Source organism: Meleagris gallopavo, chromosome 3 (assembly GCF_905368555.1).
Source record: "Meleagris gallopavo chromosome 3, MGAL_WU_HG_1.1, whole genome shotgun sequence".
In the NCBI taxonomy this organism is placed as follows: domain Eukaryota; kingdom Metazoa; phylum Chordata; class Aves; order Galliformes; family Phasianidae; genus Meleagris; species Meleagris gallopavo.
In genome coordinates this window covers 20,627,139-20,642,782 of record NC_139406.1, presented here as the reverse complement: position 1 = coordinate 20,642,782, position 15,644 = coordinate 20,627,139, and the positions used below count along the sequence as shown (strand labels likewise).

At 34.7% G+C, this 15,644-nt stretch overlaps 1 protein-coding gene across 7 annotated transcripts in view; it reads right to left on the bottom strand.

Moving 5' to 3' along the window:
• CDH18 (cadherin 18) overlaps nt 1–15,644 on the bottom strand; it is a 238,312-nt gene that overhangs the window by 202,325 nt on the left and 20,343 nt on the right. The window lies entirely within an intron of this gene.

The window sequence follows — 15,644 nt, the reverse complement described above, 5'->3', positions numbered from 1 at the left end:
AGACATTTTTAAAACCAAACTGTAACATTAAATTTCAAGATGTAACATTTAGAACGCTATAAATAATTTTACTGTTAAGAAATACAATTGGCTGTAAAGATTTGATGCATTTGTAGTTTTAAGGCAGATAATAAGAAAACACTGCTTTTTTCAGTGCGTGACTAATATTAACATTAAACAGCCCTACTATACCATGGGATTTTGATGGTAATTGGAGCACCCTACCAGAACTCGCACTGCTCAGCGCTCCAAAATGAATGGCTGAACTGGATAAATGCCAGGAGCTTAAGGTATCTGTTTTCAATCTTCATAATTAGTGACAAGGCATGAATTGAATACTTAAAGGAGTGAAAACATTCCTAGACTGAATCTTAGTATGCAAAAACCATCCTATTGAATTATCTTCTTGGCTGGCATCGTGAAATGTGTGATCTGGCGAGAGGTATAGATCCAGCTCAGCCTAACTGAATGCATTAACTCCTGTAATGTTATAGGAATGGAATTAAAATATTTTATGATGGCTCTGAAGATAAAGTGTTTCAGCTATTTTATGAACAGGATACAGAAAGGAACAAACCATTTGTTCGAGGTACTCAGTTAGCTGTGGAAAAACTTTTCTCAGAATAGAATAGATTTTACTGAACAATTCATTGAGGAGACAGGTTAATTTTACAATTGTTATATACTTCATATTTTCTGAAATAGGAATTGCATATGGCACTGCATTCTTTTTTCCCCACTCCATTTTGATCCAAAAAAAAAAAAAAAAAAAGCATGTTTGTAGAACACTTTGCATATCCTGTACAACATGGTTTGATAGTTAAATCAGCAACAGATGAAAATGCGTTGCACCATGAAGAGTTCACTTCTAGTACTAAATGGATACTCTAAACTTTGTTTAACCTTGAGAACAGATGCAAAGCTAGTTGTTGGCATAATTCCGCCCAAATAAAAACACAAATCAAAAAGATCGAAACAAAGGCCTTCAGGATTTTTAGGGGACTAAATTTGCTGAAGTCTGTGGACAAGCAGTCCTGATAAAAGCCTGAGAGAATGCTGGTTAAAGGTCTTAGCTAAAAGCTATCCCTTTATGTTTATGAGTTGAGCTACTTCAAAAAAATCCATATTAAAAAAATAAAATGAAAAAAAAAAAAACACCTTCCAAGATCTGTTCTCTACTTCCAAGTTCCCACTGTCCCTATGAGACACATCCTGCAGATTCTCCTTTTGCCTTGGCGTTAATCTGGCTCAATTACCTTCCAGAATGCCAGTAAATGGGCGACAGGTCTTTTCAAAATTCGCTGAAAGTGTTACTGAGGCAGAGTATCTGACAAATCTACAGTGCTAAAAGCAACTATAGCACTCCGTATATTTCATTTTCCTTGTTTTGTGACATTTGGTACCATGTTTGGTACCATGTAAACCAGAGACAAAAATGAAAGTTTATGGTACAGTCATCTTTTCTTGCACATTAAGAATCAAGAAACATAATTCCTATTCAAGTCGGAATTATTTTCTCTGTCGGTAATGCTTTGTTACAAGAAGTATTTGGGAAACAAAGTATCTATTTCTGAAAGCAAAAAAAAAAAACCATGTATTTTATACTTTTGTACTGTTTGTGAAGAGGTGTTCATATGTAATAGCTGGAATGCCAAGATTTCACTCACTTTTTTTTTTTTTTAAACTGAAAGTAATGAATTTGACTTTCCTCTCAAATTAAACCTCTTAGGTTGCAACTGCCTATCTTGAAGATGACATACTGCCATCAAACATTTGTTTTTTACTGGTTGCCATGGAAATGAAGTGGAAAGTTCATTCTATAGCCCTTTCTGCTTGTTCCCTTTGTTCTATTGTAATAGGAAAATTGGTTATCACAAGCACTTTGTGAGCTATTTTTCTTTCAGATGGTCATAAGAAAGCTCTATCAGTTACTTGCTATTTCCCTATTTCATTATGTCTCATCTACTTACCTTGGACAATACTGATGTTATACCCAGGACTATTCTTAAATCTCTTTGTCAGAATTCTGATTCTTTTCATGTCCCAGATATAAAAATTAAACCAGCCTAATAATCACACACACCCTCACATTGCGTTCTCCTGCTAACTCAGAACTTTCTATATGTTCCTTTCTTCTTACCCATTTAAACTTCTAAATGGATCTCACTATTCTGCCTTTAACATACTGTGCAACATAGCATTCATTTCTGACTTCCTGTAGAGTAACCAACAACTACTAGTGTCAATCTGGGCAAGTACACCCTTGGATTCCTCTCATAACGGCAAGGAGAGAAAACACTTTTATAATACTTTCAGAACTATAGAGAGAAAAGAAAAACAAGCTAATAATTGCATAATTAGCTTTGTTTTCTGAAGAACAAGGGGTATTCCTGAAAGAGCTATGATGGTAATGATGGTTACGGACACAAGCAATTTCATGAACTGGGGAAGAACTTGATCAAAATTCCTTTCCTTTAACATCTGTCAGTTTACTGAAAACTTGCAGGATGTGCAAGACGTTAGTCAAAATAACAGGAGGTAAAGCTTCTGGAAGCATTAAGGTCAACACTAAGCTCAGAAAGATATTTCACAAGCAGTTTCTAAAGAAAGAATATATTGACTGATGAGAGATGAATATCACTTTGAAGTACTGAGGAATGGCACACACACACACACAAAAACCCCTCAGCATCAAGACGGAGGCATCAAAACAGTGAGATAGCAAACCTACAATGTTATTTAGAGAAATTTATGATCTTTTCTGAGTCACAGAATATGGAGAATGAAAGTGTGGCTAGTATATTTATATCCAAATTATTTTCAAATGCCTTAAATCCGTATGTCAAACACAACAGCAGAGTAATAATGTAGCATTTAGGATCACATTTCACTCTGGGGCACAATTCTAGTCCTGCAGAGAAACCTGAGGAGACCTGACCAGCAGAGATATAGTGTAATCCTTCAGCTGTACTTCAAGCTGGGATTTGGACAAACTCTCTGGTTGAGAAGAGACTATCATCCCTACACAGGACAATTAGGGTGTCCATCCCTGCAATTTTGCTACTTCTTTAGGAGCACATATGTAAGAGAAGTGAATAATTTGGCTAGATTTCTATTCCCTTCAATTGCAGACTAAATTTTATTGTAGTTATCCACATGGTCGCCATTTTTGCAACATCAAAGTACCTTTTAAATCAGAAAGCTGAATACAAAATTCATAGTGCCTCAACTTGAGCATCTTCCCCTTCATCAAGCAGGCTAAAAACAATACAGGGAGTATAACTGCATGGTTCCTTCTCTGCTTGCTGTATCTGCAAGTAAGTGTACAGAGAGGAGAAGAGAAAATAGACTGAATTATTATCTGAGCTGGAATAAATTACTTGCTCTATATAGCAAAAGAAGAGCAGGTGTTCTTTTTGGAGCAGAGCAACATGCTCTGGTGTGAGCTTAATAAGTTAAGCAGACTCTACTGAGACAGTGCATTGCAGTGGCAATGCATCTACTACCAAGAACTCCGTTTATCTTAAATTCCTCAAGTACTTGTATCGTATTTGTCAAGGCTATTTAATTTAAATCAACTCTTCGGGAACCAGAACCACAAGCAGCAAAAAATCTATATCTACATGGGCAGCAGCAGACTTACATGGCTATACTACCTTAGAATGTGTAAATCAAAATCATAATAAAAGACTTAAAAATGTATTTGATCATACCACTGTTGCTACTCCTTTAGCAAGAAGAAAGATGTGGAACAATACAGAGATTTGCTGAACAAATAGACTCATGGAAAACCATATTACTACAGTAAACTTGATAGAAAATGAATAAATTCTGCCAAATCGTTTCTGCAGAAAACTCATGATTCCCTATATATCTCAGCTGCAGAGGTTACTACACCTTGCACAATGCAGTAAGCTCTTAGTACATAATGAGTAGCCCTAACAGCAGGCAACTGTAAAAAGTTATGAGTGAAAGTATCTTTATTTAATTATTTATTTCAGAAAAGATGAATACTTTCACTGTTTATGTTCTGACCAGATACTCAATTAGCACAACTTTGATTATGTTTTTCATTGATCTATCATTTTTCAATGTACTTTTAAAAACTGTGCAAATAAATACGTACCCTTCCTCACATATACGCAAATGTTATTTTACTGCATTAAAGATTTATGCAGTCATTCCAGATTCTGTTGTTGAAGGCTCAAATGAGCATGTGAGTAACCCCTTATTGATGTAAATACAGCTTATTCCAGAAAATAGTCGGTCTCACTTTGATGACCCTATTCATACCACTGAAACTTCAAACAGAACTTTCACAGACAGATTTAATATGCTCATTACACGGATTTTAAATTGCATTTTCTTCTCTGTGAGTTCCAAAGGGGAAAAAAAATAGATTTACTTTTTTTTCCATGATAATTTATACTAGAATAATGCCTGGACTACAATTATATATTCATTCAAAATAAGAAAGAAAGTTATTCTAGCTTCTACACTGGGGATACCGGTTACATCCTCATCTTAAGAAATGAAATTCAATTTTCACTGCAAACAAATGCACCTATGAAACAAGTAGTGCCATATCAAAGCTTTTAACTGCTTAATTTTTGCTTGTTTATTTTAGACTTTTAAAGATCATGTCATAAACATGTTGTGGCAAATGTTTTTCTATTTCTACTTTTAGAAAAGTGAAAAGGTTTCAAGTGCTATCATCAATCCTTCTGTCTTACCATATCTGATATAGTTGCAAACAGTAAACATACTGTGAATAATGTGAACTTAACAGTTTTAAGTGGTCCCTGGTGACGATATTCAATTTGATGATAATTTTTCATTGAAGTATACAATAGTCTAGTACCTTCTAACTATGCATCAGTTCCTCACCAGCATGCAAGAGAGCTTCTGAGGGATGTCTTACCAAAGAGCTCAACTCACAGTTGTTTCAGTGATAAGAAATGGAATTAATAGTTACACCGGGTGTGCCGAGTGTGGATGTTTTCAGTGCTGTATAAATATAACAGCAATGAAAGAGTGAACAGAAACACATACTACATTGCATTTTATATAGACATTTTATATTAGATGATGTACTCTTGTGAAATTTTAAGACCTCATCAACATATACAACATCTGTGACATACAGGTACCGTGAGACACTGAAGGCACTATAAAATATTCTCGGTGCTACTGTATGTTCTCAGTGCTCCGCAAGTCACAAAAAGTTATCAGAGATCAAAAAAGACAAGTCAGTATGATAGTCAGCTGATACCTCTGTTCCTTGACTGTTTGGACAGGTAGAAAAGACACAGTGAATTAAAAAAATGAAACTAATGATTTCCTAAGTAAATATAACGGTTCTAAAAACTTAAACATCCTTCTCTAAAATGCAACACACAGTTGACAAACGCTTGTGTTCTCAAGACCCTAGATGTGTTTTCCCTTTTCTCCCAAATACATTTTTTACAAAATGCTTTTGAAAAGACTATCATTTCTTGAGTAGAAAGCAAGATATTTTCACGCAGCATTAACGTGCCATTACAAAGAAATACACAACACCTTTCACATTTCATAAATAGAGGCTTTCTCTTAACAAATATAGTACTTATTTAGTTATCTCTAAATATTTCATCTGAAGAGATTATTAAGAAATAATTATTCTTTAAATGACAGCAAATAACATTTCCAAAGCATAGGCTGAAAAAAAGTTTTGACCTTTAATACACCTGAAAATAATTTTATAATACAGAAATGAAAATAAAGTTTGGAATTTTAACTTTATTTACGTACTCAGTTTTAGAGAATGTACAGAAGACAACAGGCCAAATTAAATCCCCCACAGTATATTTATTTTTGTCAACGTTTGCTCAGGATAGATCTACCTACTTAAAATGTAGTAATTTTGTTTCGTCAGACTTCTGATAACAAAGTATTTCAGCATCAAGCTGCAAAATTTGCTGCCATTTTGAGCATCAAGAAACACCGTAATACTCAAATACATACAGGCAACGCATTTAGCACAGTGCCTACAAATAAACTTATTGCTTTATATTAATAGCACTCAAGAAGGAAGGAAGAAAAAAAAAAATAATCAGTTAACCAGTTAACTAAAGTATAGGAATCAATACTGTTACAGTTCCTTGATAAAATACACAGTATATAATCCCTTTATTCATCTGCAGCTTTACGCTGATGACAGAGTATAGATGATCCATCAAAGACACTTTTTATGCATTTGGCTGTGGAAGCAATATTATTTTTTATTTAGACTATTTGAATAACCAAGGTGAATACTTTTGGCTACAATGAATCATCCAACAATAGCTACTGAAACAATACTACGAAAAGCTAGAATGCTTTACCAGATGATTTACAGTGTCACAGGACTAAGGTTTTTTTTTGTTTGTTTTTTGTTTTTTTAAACCAACACACTGATCAGGTACACAAATTTTACTGCTTTTGTAAGATTTCTATCGATACTGACAAGGTATCATTCTGCAAAGCAAAGTTGCTGTACTCTACTAACATCCCAAAGACAAACTCTCAAAATATGTAAGTAAAATACAGAGTAACAAGGACATCTTTTATTCAAAGTTTCAGATCCCTTAATATCACAGAGCACTTACAACTAAAGTGGTAATTGTTGTTAAGTACAATGAAATCCAACACGGAAAATTTTTACATACTTGAATACAGAATATACATCATTCTCTCTCTTACTTACACTGAGTAATGGCTTATTCAAAGTAAGTACATCAGAATCACCACCAACTAGCTATTCAATGAAAAGTTTAAATTTTCAGTACAAGATGAACAAATAATCATGAAGTTTACATTTAACAAACTTTAAACTCAGTTACTAGTGAGGAAGACAGAAAGAACACAGCATTAATGTTGGATATGTCGTATAAATTAAATGGCATAGCATGAGAAGTGGAAGGTTTGTTGTTTTTTTTGTTTGTTTTTTTTTTAAACAATTGCTAAATGATCCTGGACCTTAAGTACTATTTTCAAAAGAAAATCAGCAAGAGCTCAATTACACGACGCTACTGTACCAGACCACTGAAAAACACTTCATCTATGTTATGCCAGCAAACCCTTGCAAAACAAGTTATGGCGATGGTCAACAGGTTACAGGCTAAAGACACGGTCTGAGAAGGGAGCCGCATGGAGACAGGACAGTCAAGCTCTGTCCTAAATTCTCCTGTTTGCTATGGAAGTTTTGAATGCAAACTTGCTTATGGTGAACATGTTGACAATGAAGCTCATAAGTCTAGCAAATATAAAAGGATGCTTGGCGAGACTTTGAGCCTGTGACACTTTGGACAAGCACTCTCACAGACCAACAACCACCCCACTTAGCAGACCAACATCAGAAACCAGACTGGTGACTTTCTCCCTCCCCCCCATTTCTCTCTTTTCTTTCTTCCAGATAAAGGTGTTAAGTAAAGCAAGGCTTATTTTGATTTCTCATGAAGTTGCATCATTCAGCTGCACAGCTTAGATAGATATAACCTTAAGAGTTCCAATACTCGTAAGTTAAATGTAGTACAGAGAGCCTCCTTAAAACTGATGATTCTGCTTGGACCCTGAGGATCAATTTCACCTTATTTTAATCCAGAAGATTTGCAAGTCTGGTCACCACTCCCATCCTTCACAGGCAAGACATAACAATTATGCTTTGAAAATTTCAAGTTTTTTTTAAGTCTCTTATTCCTATATAAACTCATAATATTGCATTACTGTAACAATCAGAAAGAATAACACAATGGAATGGTGTTACAGGAGATCTAATGACAAGGGAACTACAGTGATAGAAGGATGTTATAAAGAAAAAGGGAAAGTGCTCACCCATCTCTGAAGTTCTAGGAAAACTCCACAAGGAAGGGATCTCCAACCACAGATCCTTCCATAGTGGCAGTCAGCCCTTAAATGGGGTCTAGGAGAGGTGCAGCCAGGCTCCACCCCTTCTGGTCACACAGCTGAATTGCCTTCACCTGTGCTCCCATGGCCGACTCAGTCCTTGCCTCAGGTGAGCAAACAGTGGTTCAAGGCCGTGACTCAACAGTTCCCATATACATTGCAAATATTTTGCAAATATTTATTCACTGAAAGAATCCAGAGAATATATGCCCTATAAAGGACAAAATTCCAGTTCTTTAAGTTGGAGTTTCTTCCATTTTCATCAATATCTGCATTCAGATATCAACAAATATATAAATCCAGTTCTTGTAAATACACACATACAAATTCTATTGCGCTAGTTTATTTCTCATCCTACATCCAGACTGAGTTTGTTGTCAGAGCTTGATTCTTGGATCTCTCTTTCTTTACTTGCCAGTCTGTTTGTGAACTGCACTTTCCTGGCATGCATAATCCTCTACCTTCTACTTAAACACAATCTGTCCCTCCCATTCTTTTGATTTTCAATTTTTATTGAAACTTAGTTGAACAAACTAGTAACACCAAACTATCTTTAAGCTTTGGGTCACTTGTGTTTGGACTTCAGTAAAAGTCTATGAGACAAAGACTTTCACTAGTGCATTCTGGTAATAGCTGTGTGTAATGCATGCTATCAGTCACTCGACTATTAAAGATGATATATTTGCAGATAACTGTACTGAACAACAGCTGCAGAAGCATTATCTTTGGTTTGTATCTAAGAATAAAATAATTTAAAATTGTCTAAGTAATTAATCCCAACAGAATGTACTATAAATAACAAGTTGACAGTAAACTGCCATTCTATATGATGAAAATAATGGTCTCCTGACATTATTTTCTATAAGTTCCTAATATCCTTATTTTAACTGTCCATAAATTGTCATCCTTCTGACAGGTTCTTCCTCCTACATCTACATTCCCAACTATCACTCTCTTCACCTGTATTCAAAGATTAAAGCAATTCTACTCTCATTAAATGCTGAGATTCTTTCTGCAGTTGTAGAATATATTCTTACCATGTTCTCATACAGAAAGGTTCTACACACAGATAATATCACATTTCTCACATGCATGCACAGTGTAACAAAACAACAAAATAACCATAAAAATCCTCCAGAAGTTTCAATAAAAATTGAAAATCAAAAGAAAACAAAACCTATTTTGAGATTTGCTAATGATTTAGAAGTAGCTTCATTACTCTGGTGATGCATACTGGCACAGTATAGCACTGAATAGCACATAGCTCAGAAATGAGTCAGAAAATAGCTTCCCTGCACAAAACTTTCCACTAGAATGTTTGCAAAAACTGAATTATTATCTAGTATGCAAGATTTTAACTACTCATGTATTTACAATAAAAGCAACAAAAGTGCATCCATTAAAAATTCCTTAACCTGTAAGCCATTTTAATTTTGAAGACTCCCTAGTATTACTTTTGACACAATCAGCAACTTATTTCCTAACAGCCCTAAAAAGAAATGCACGTCATAACAGCATAAGCTCAGAAATACACAATTTTATCATATAAACAAAGTCAAAATAACCCAAGTACTTTCCTGACTGTGGGATAGTTAGTAGAAGGTGTTATCACACAGCAGTCTTTCCTTTAGAAACAGAACTTATTTTTGTAAAATTTATAGAAAACTTTGTATCTTTGAGACTTCTAACCATCTGTGGAAGCTGGCAAGAGACGGCCAACGGTTAAAAAACTTGTTAGTTGTGGAGGAGAGCAGGATAACACATACACATGCATACACAGACAGTATGTATTATTAGACTGAGTTCCTTTACTTCTGAAACAGTGTACTAATGTCAGAGATATTTAAATAGACATCCCAGATTGCTTTTACAGTGTCTAAAGTTTTCAATGCATCTGATCAGAATGAAATCCAGAATATTTTATACATAATGTATGACTACTAAACACAAAACTAAACTTTAGAATATTAAATCATTAAAGACACGACAAGACATAACATTAAAGACGTGACAAGGGTATTCTGCTAGTTGTAATCTTAAAGGAAGCATGTGCCTATGGCATTCGTTTTTCTATTTTGGAACTTGCATTTTCAAACACGCACACAGACTTCTGAAGCAATACATAAAATCAGTTAGTACTCTGAATTTCCTCTGCATAGAATATTCCAACAATTTTTTATCTGTTCATTCCAAATATCAATGTGTCCAAATTCAACCTGAAGATGAATTGACTCTTTCAGAAATGAGATTGAGAATGGCTAGTACCAAAACCAGTCTGTTACCTTTCCAGTAAAAGATCTGATCATGACCTTTATTATGCACAAACTGCTTCTAATTAACAACATTTTGAACTGGGACATCTACAAAATACATATGCAAATCTTTGCCAAGAAACAAGTTCCACTGGTAGAAGAAATTCTGTTTGAAATTTTATTTCAGATACTGCAAAAGAGTTGAACAACTGGTATCATTTACATTACTTTGTTCATTAGGCAGTGTACACCATTCAATTTTATACAGCTGTGTCATTAAAAATACACTCTACTTCAAGGTACAATTATCCACTCAATGTTAAAAGTTTCTCCATTCCAGACAACTTGATAGAGGAATGTTGTCTCCTTTCCTGGTGTGGGAATCACACAAAATTCAACATTAATATATACAGGACACATTCTATTGTTCTGTAACTGCCAGGACAAATGTAAGATCACAGTGTAAATGGATTAACATTTATTTTTTTGCAACAATGAAATATATTACATGCACGTGGCATCATTTTTATATTAAAAGAGAAAACAATAATTAGAATGGGATTATTTAAAAGTTGTGAAGGATTTCAGGATTTTAAGGACATACTCCCCATAATTGGAATGTGTATAATTACGAGCAGTGTAGCAACTTGCTATTACCAGACTATGCCGTTTAGGTATGTTGTCAGGAATACTAGATTTAAATAGTATTTGGAAGGATATTAAATCTTTCCTTTTCAGATGCCAATTTGATCATAATTACTACCTGCTTTCAGTGAGGTATTGCTCTTTGGAATAAACTCGGTACAGAGACATATCTAAAAAGCCTGCAGAAATAGCAACTAATGCAGAGTTCACTTAATAAACACTAAATCATTTCTATGTTACTCTTCCATTTTCTGCCTCTGAAAACCTATGTAATTTGAAGACCACATTTTCCAGAGAGTCTTTTTGCATCTTTTTCATACAATTTTATTTGTCATGATCACAAACCTTCCAGATGAAAAAAGTAATCTTTGAGAAAAATAACACGACATTTCACGTGAAAAATCTTCTGAAAATCACTTCCTTCCCAAGCATAACAGACTGAGAGAATGGAGAAAAGCATCTTTGAAAAAGTGAAAATTAAGTGTTTTCATTAAGATGTACTTTCCTATCTACTCCCCCAGCAGTGGCTCTGTACTATACAATAATGGATATCTTTCAAAACAAACATGGGTTTTTTTTTCATAATTCACTCGCCTTTCAAGTCTGTCCCTCAACTGTTACAGTGGCAACAAAACAAGGAAACATTTTGCATTAACTATAAACAAGACAAACAAATCTGCACCATCATTTCAGCCAGTTCTTTCTTCTGAGTACTACAAAGACCTGCAATCTTCTGCCTGAATTTAACATCTTTCACAGAGGACATTTTTTTCATGCTCCCAGACCTCATTAGATGTTCAAAAGAAAGCTGATTTATGTCTCTTCCTTTCTTTTCACTTACAATTTCCCTCACCTCTCCTCTTTCTCTTCAATTGAGTGGCATTACAGTCAACCTCCATCTTAATATCTGTCTGAAGCCAACATCTGTTACCCAGTTGCTGAATTTCCAAATAAATCTCTCTGAACTTTCTCTCATGCCATTTACAATTTCTCCATAAACATTACTATATTTTCCAGTATAAATCTCTCCTTTACTTACATGCTAAAAATGTAATGCTTAAGTATTGTACTGACAAACGTTTTATTTTCTGTTACTCATAATTCTGTCAACAATATTTGCTGTCCACAGCAACCATGCTAATGATTTGGTCTAACTTATAAATTTTGTTTCAAACCCAGGAGAATTAGAATTTTGACTTTGTTGGGGCTGTGTGCTAAAAATACTGACAATAATATCAAAATAAAATGAAAGCATCCAAAAGATTTTTTTTTTTTTAGATTGTATTTTAATTTCACTGGAAAAGAGAAGCTAATGAAGGTGTCAGTATAACACATAAAAATGATATAAAAAAATCACTTGTAAGGTTTCCCCTAGTTCATTTTACAAAGTTGCAGGTTTTGAAAGATCTTATTAGCAGTACCACAGCTGTTTATGAATAGTAACATCATCAGCCATTTTAATACTAAGGGTGCAAGACCAAATTACTATAAACTTACTAGCAATTTGGAATGAATCCATCATGAACCGCATTTCACAACTTTATAAAAGAAATCCTGTGGAGAAAAACCTGGGGCTCCTGGTGGATGACAGGTTGGCCATGAGCCAGCAATGTGCCCTGGTGGACAAGAAGGCCAATGGGTTCCTGGGGTGCATTAAAAAGAGAGTGGCAAGCAAGTCTAGGGCGGAACCTCAGCACTGTCAAGGCCACCTGTTAAGGGAGCTGGATTTAGTTCTGGGCCCTCCAGAATAGGTGTGATAGGGAGATATTAGAAAGAATCCAAAGAAGGGCCACAAATATATTAAAGGGATACAACTATCTATAATATAAATAGAAGATGAAACAGCATGGAAATGAGAAAGCTCAAGGAAGGGGGATCTTAATAATGTTTATCAACACCTCAAGAGAGGGAATAAAGAAGAAGCAGGCTCTTCTGACTAATGTTCAATGACAGAACAAAAGGGAATAGGCACAAAATCAAACATGGGAAATTCCAAATGAACACATGAAAAAACTTGATTGTGAGGATGCACAGTTTCCACCTGTGAATTTATGCCAAAGCCCTGACAGTGGGCATCATTAAGTGATCTGCAGAGGTCCCACCAGCCCAAACCACTCAAATTCTATTATTTTTATTTCTAGGCAGCCACACACACAACAACACACAAATAATTATACTAAAACACCAAATTAGGTTGTAATGAGCTATAACACAAAGCAATTCCAACAAAGACTTCTTTTTAATTCTATCAACACTGTGGCCAGACTCATGCATTATCCTAACCATGGCACGTAGGTGGTGATATCATAATCGAATATATAAAAGATAACAATGGCCATGAAGCAGAAGGTGAAAAAGATGTTCATTTCCTATGGGTAATAATGAGTAATAATGAGCCAGTGTTTAGAAATACGTGGTAAAGAAGAAAAACAAACTTTCTTTAGTCTTATTAAAATCAAGACGAGATTTCTTAGTTTTGTTGGCATGTCAGAAGTATTTCAAGCTTCACAGATAAGATTTTAGAAGTGCACATCTGCACAATACATAACTGCATGACAAATAAAGAAAACATGAACAACAGCTCCTCACAGTGAGCTCTAAGTAATTAATTAGTTCATACCTTTAATATAATTAGCCTCTTACACATTATGGAGCAGTTGCATTGAGACTGATGAATACTACCCCAGCCTAAAAGAAAGAGAACAATCACTCTGATCAGCCTCACTCTTCAGAAGAGAAACATTGATAAGGAAAAGTAGAATCTATAGCATCAAGGAACCCATAAATTTTTAGAGTCTGACTTAAAATTCTCCCTGTAGGTTCTACCAACTCCAACATTTCAAATTCACACTTGCAGCTGTTCTCCTGTCTCTCTAGAAGACTTAGATTTCATTTTTATCATGTGAATGTAAAATCTGATTTATAGCTTGGGCAGCAAGGGTAAGTAATATAACAAAGGAACACACTATGTCAAATGGAGTGGGTGAGCAGTGAAGATGATCAGAATTGTGGCTGGATATGTCTGAGATTTTTTATGGCTAGACAAACATTCTATTTAACATAAATATTGTCTATAAATCAGCAATTCCACAGATGAAATTCTATGCAGTTATTGACATAATTTAACACTACCTCTTATTACTGTACCAAGCAAAAACAGCCAAGAGGTTCAGAAGTTGATTCAAGATTCAATGCAAATTTTACACTGTTGAGCTGCATAAATCAACACACCCCAGACTTTTCTGATCATGGACATACTCATTTTCAATTACAGTTTTACTAGTCAGAAGGGACAAGAAAATTCCACACCATTTCCATGACTAACGCTTTCAAGCATGTGAATCTATAATAAAAGCTTTATGTTGTAACAGTTTTATTATAAAGTCACTTCAAAGCTGACCAGTTTCTTTTCCTGGGGAAAAGAAATTCATCAAGTAAAACAGACAACTTGCTCAGGTTACCGCTTATAGGCATACTCACCTAAGTGGACACTTGCTGAGTTATTGCAGTAGGGAAAGTTCAGTATTTATTTTCTGTTCTTAAATGTATACAGAAACACTGCAACTCAGACACCATATTGTGGGAAGAACAGATAAACGATAACATGTAATGTCAACACCTTTCCATATGGTATTCGCCAGAAAAAAACTTTCTTTATATATATGAAAAATATACACAGACTAGACTGTTCTTCAGCACTGGCAATCAACAGGCTGAAAAAAGCTACATGCTTTACAGGGCTTTCATCATAACTATTGGAAGACCTTGCTGACAATATATAAGACAATAAGGCAATAAGGCGAATAAAAACTGTATCATAGAAGGAAAAGATTTAAGGCATACCAAAAATGAGCTTCAGATACCAAAATGTGTAAATAAACATGCAATTGTTAACTGGGATGACTCTTTCATATATTACTATCTTTCTGTATAGGTTAGCTTCAAAGCACAAAATTCAAAACTTTGAACTTCAGAAGATACTTTTTTTAATATCAGACGAAGTAATAATGTAAAAACACATGGCCATTCAAGTACACATGAAATACAAAACCAGAAATACATTATTTGCAACGTTTCAAACACACAAACAAATGATCACACTTTTGAGAAAGTGTCAACCATGATTCCAGTATGTTTTATAGTTTACCTAACAACATACCAGCAAATGAAATCATTAAAAGGCAACAAGCCAAATTTACATGGATATCCTTTCCAAGCCTCAACTAGTAAATTATCTCATGATAAATATATAAATAAAATGCTTCTCACTCTTCAGAAACGAGGGCAAGGTGCAACGTGAAACATGTTTCTGTAACTGTACAGTACGAACTAGATAGTTGAAATCCATAAAAACTCTTATTTATGACTTACATTTATGACTTACATTTAAGCAGAGAGTTAGAAAATATCATAAACTACAGCCATTCACAGCAGTAAATATCAAACATCTAAACAACTTCATTACGTAAATGAAGTCTGCTTTTCTTTCCATATCAAGGTTAATTTATCTGACAGAATAAATCCATACAATGAACAAACAGTGCATAAGATCACAAAAGTGTTGGCTGAATCGCATCACAGCAGCGTGAAACCAACAAGATGAGTGTGCTGAGCTGTGTGCCTGCTGCCTATCACTCAGAGTCATTGGAAATACCTATCAGCTTTTCCCTTTAGCTTTGTACCCATCAGGTTTGTTTTTCTTTTCATAAAATTAAAATAACCAATGGGAATATCCACAGCCAACATCACTCACAAGTAAACCTTATTAAAACGTAAGCTAAGGTCTTTCAGTGGAATAGTTAAATGTCTAGAAAATAGAAGCAC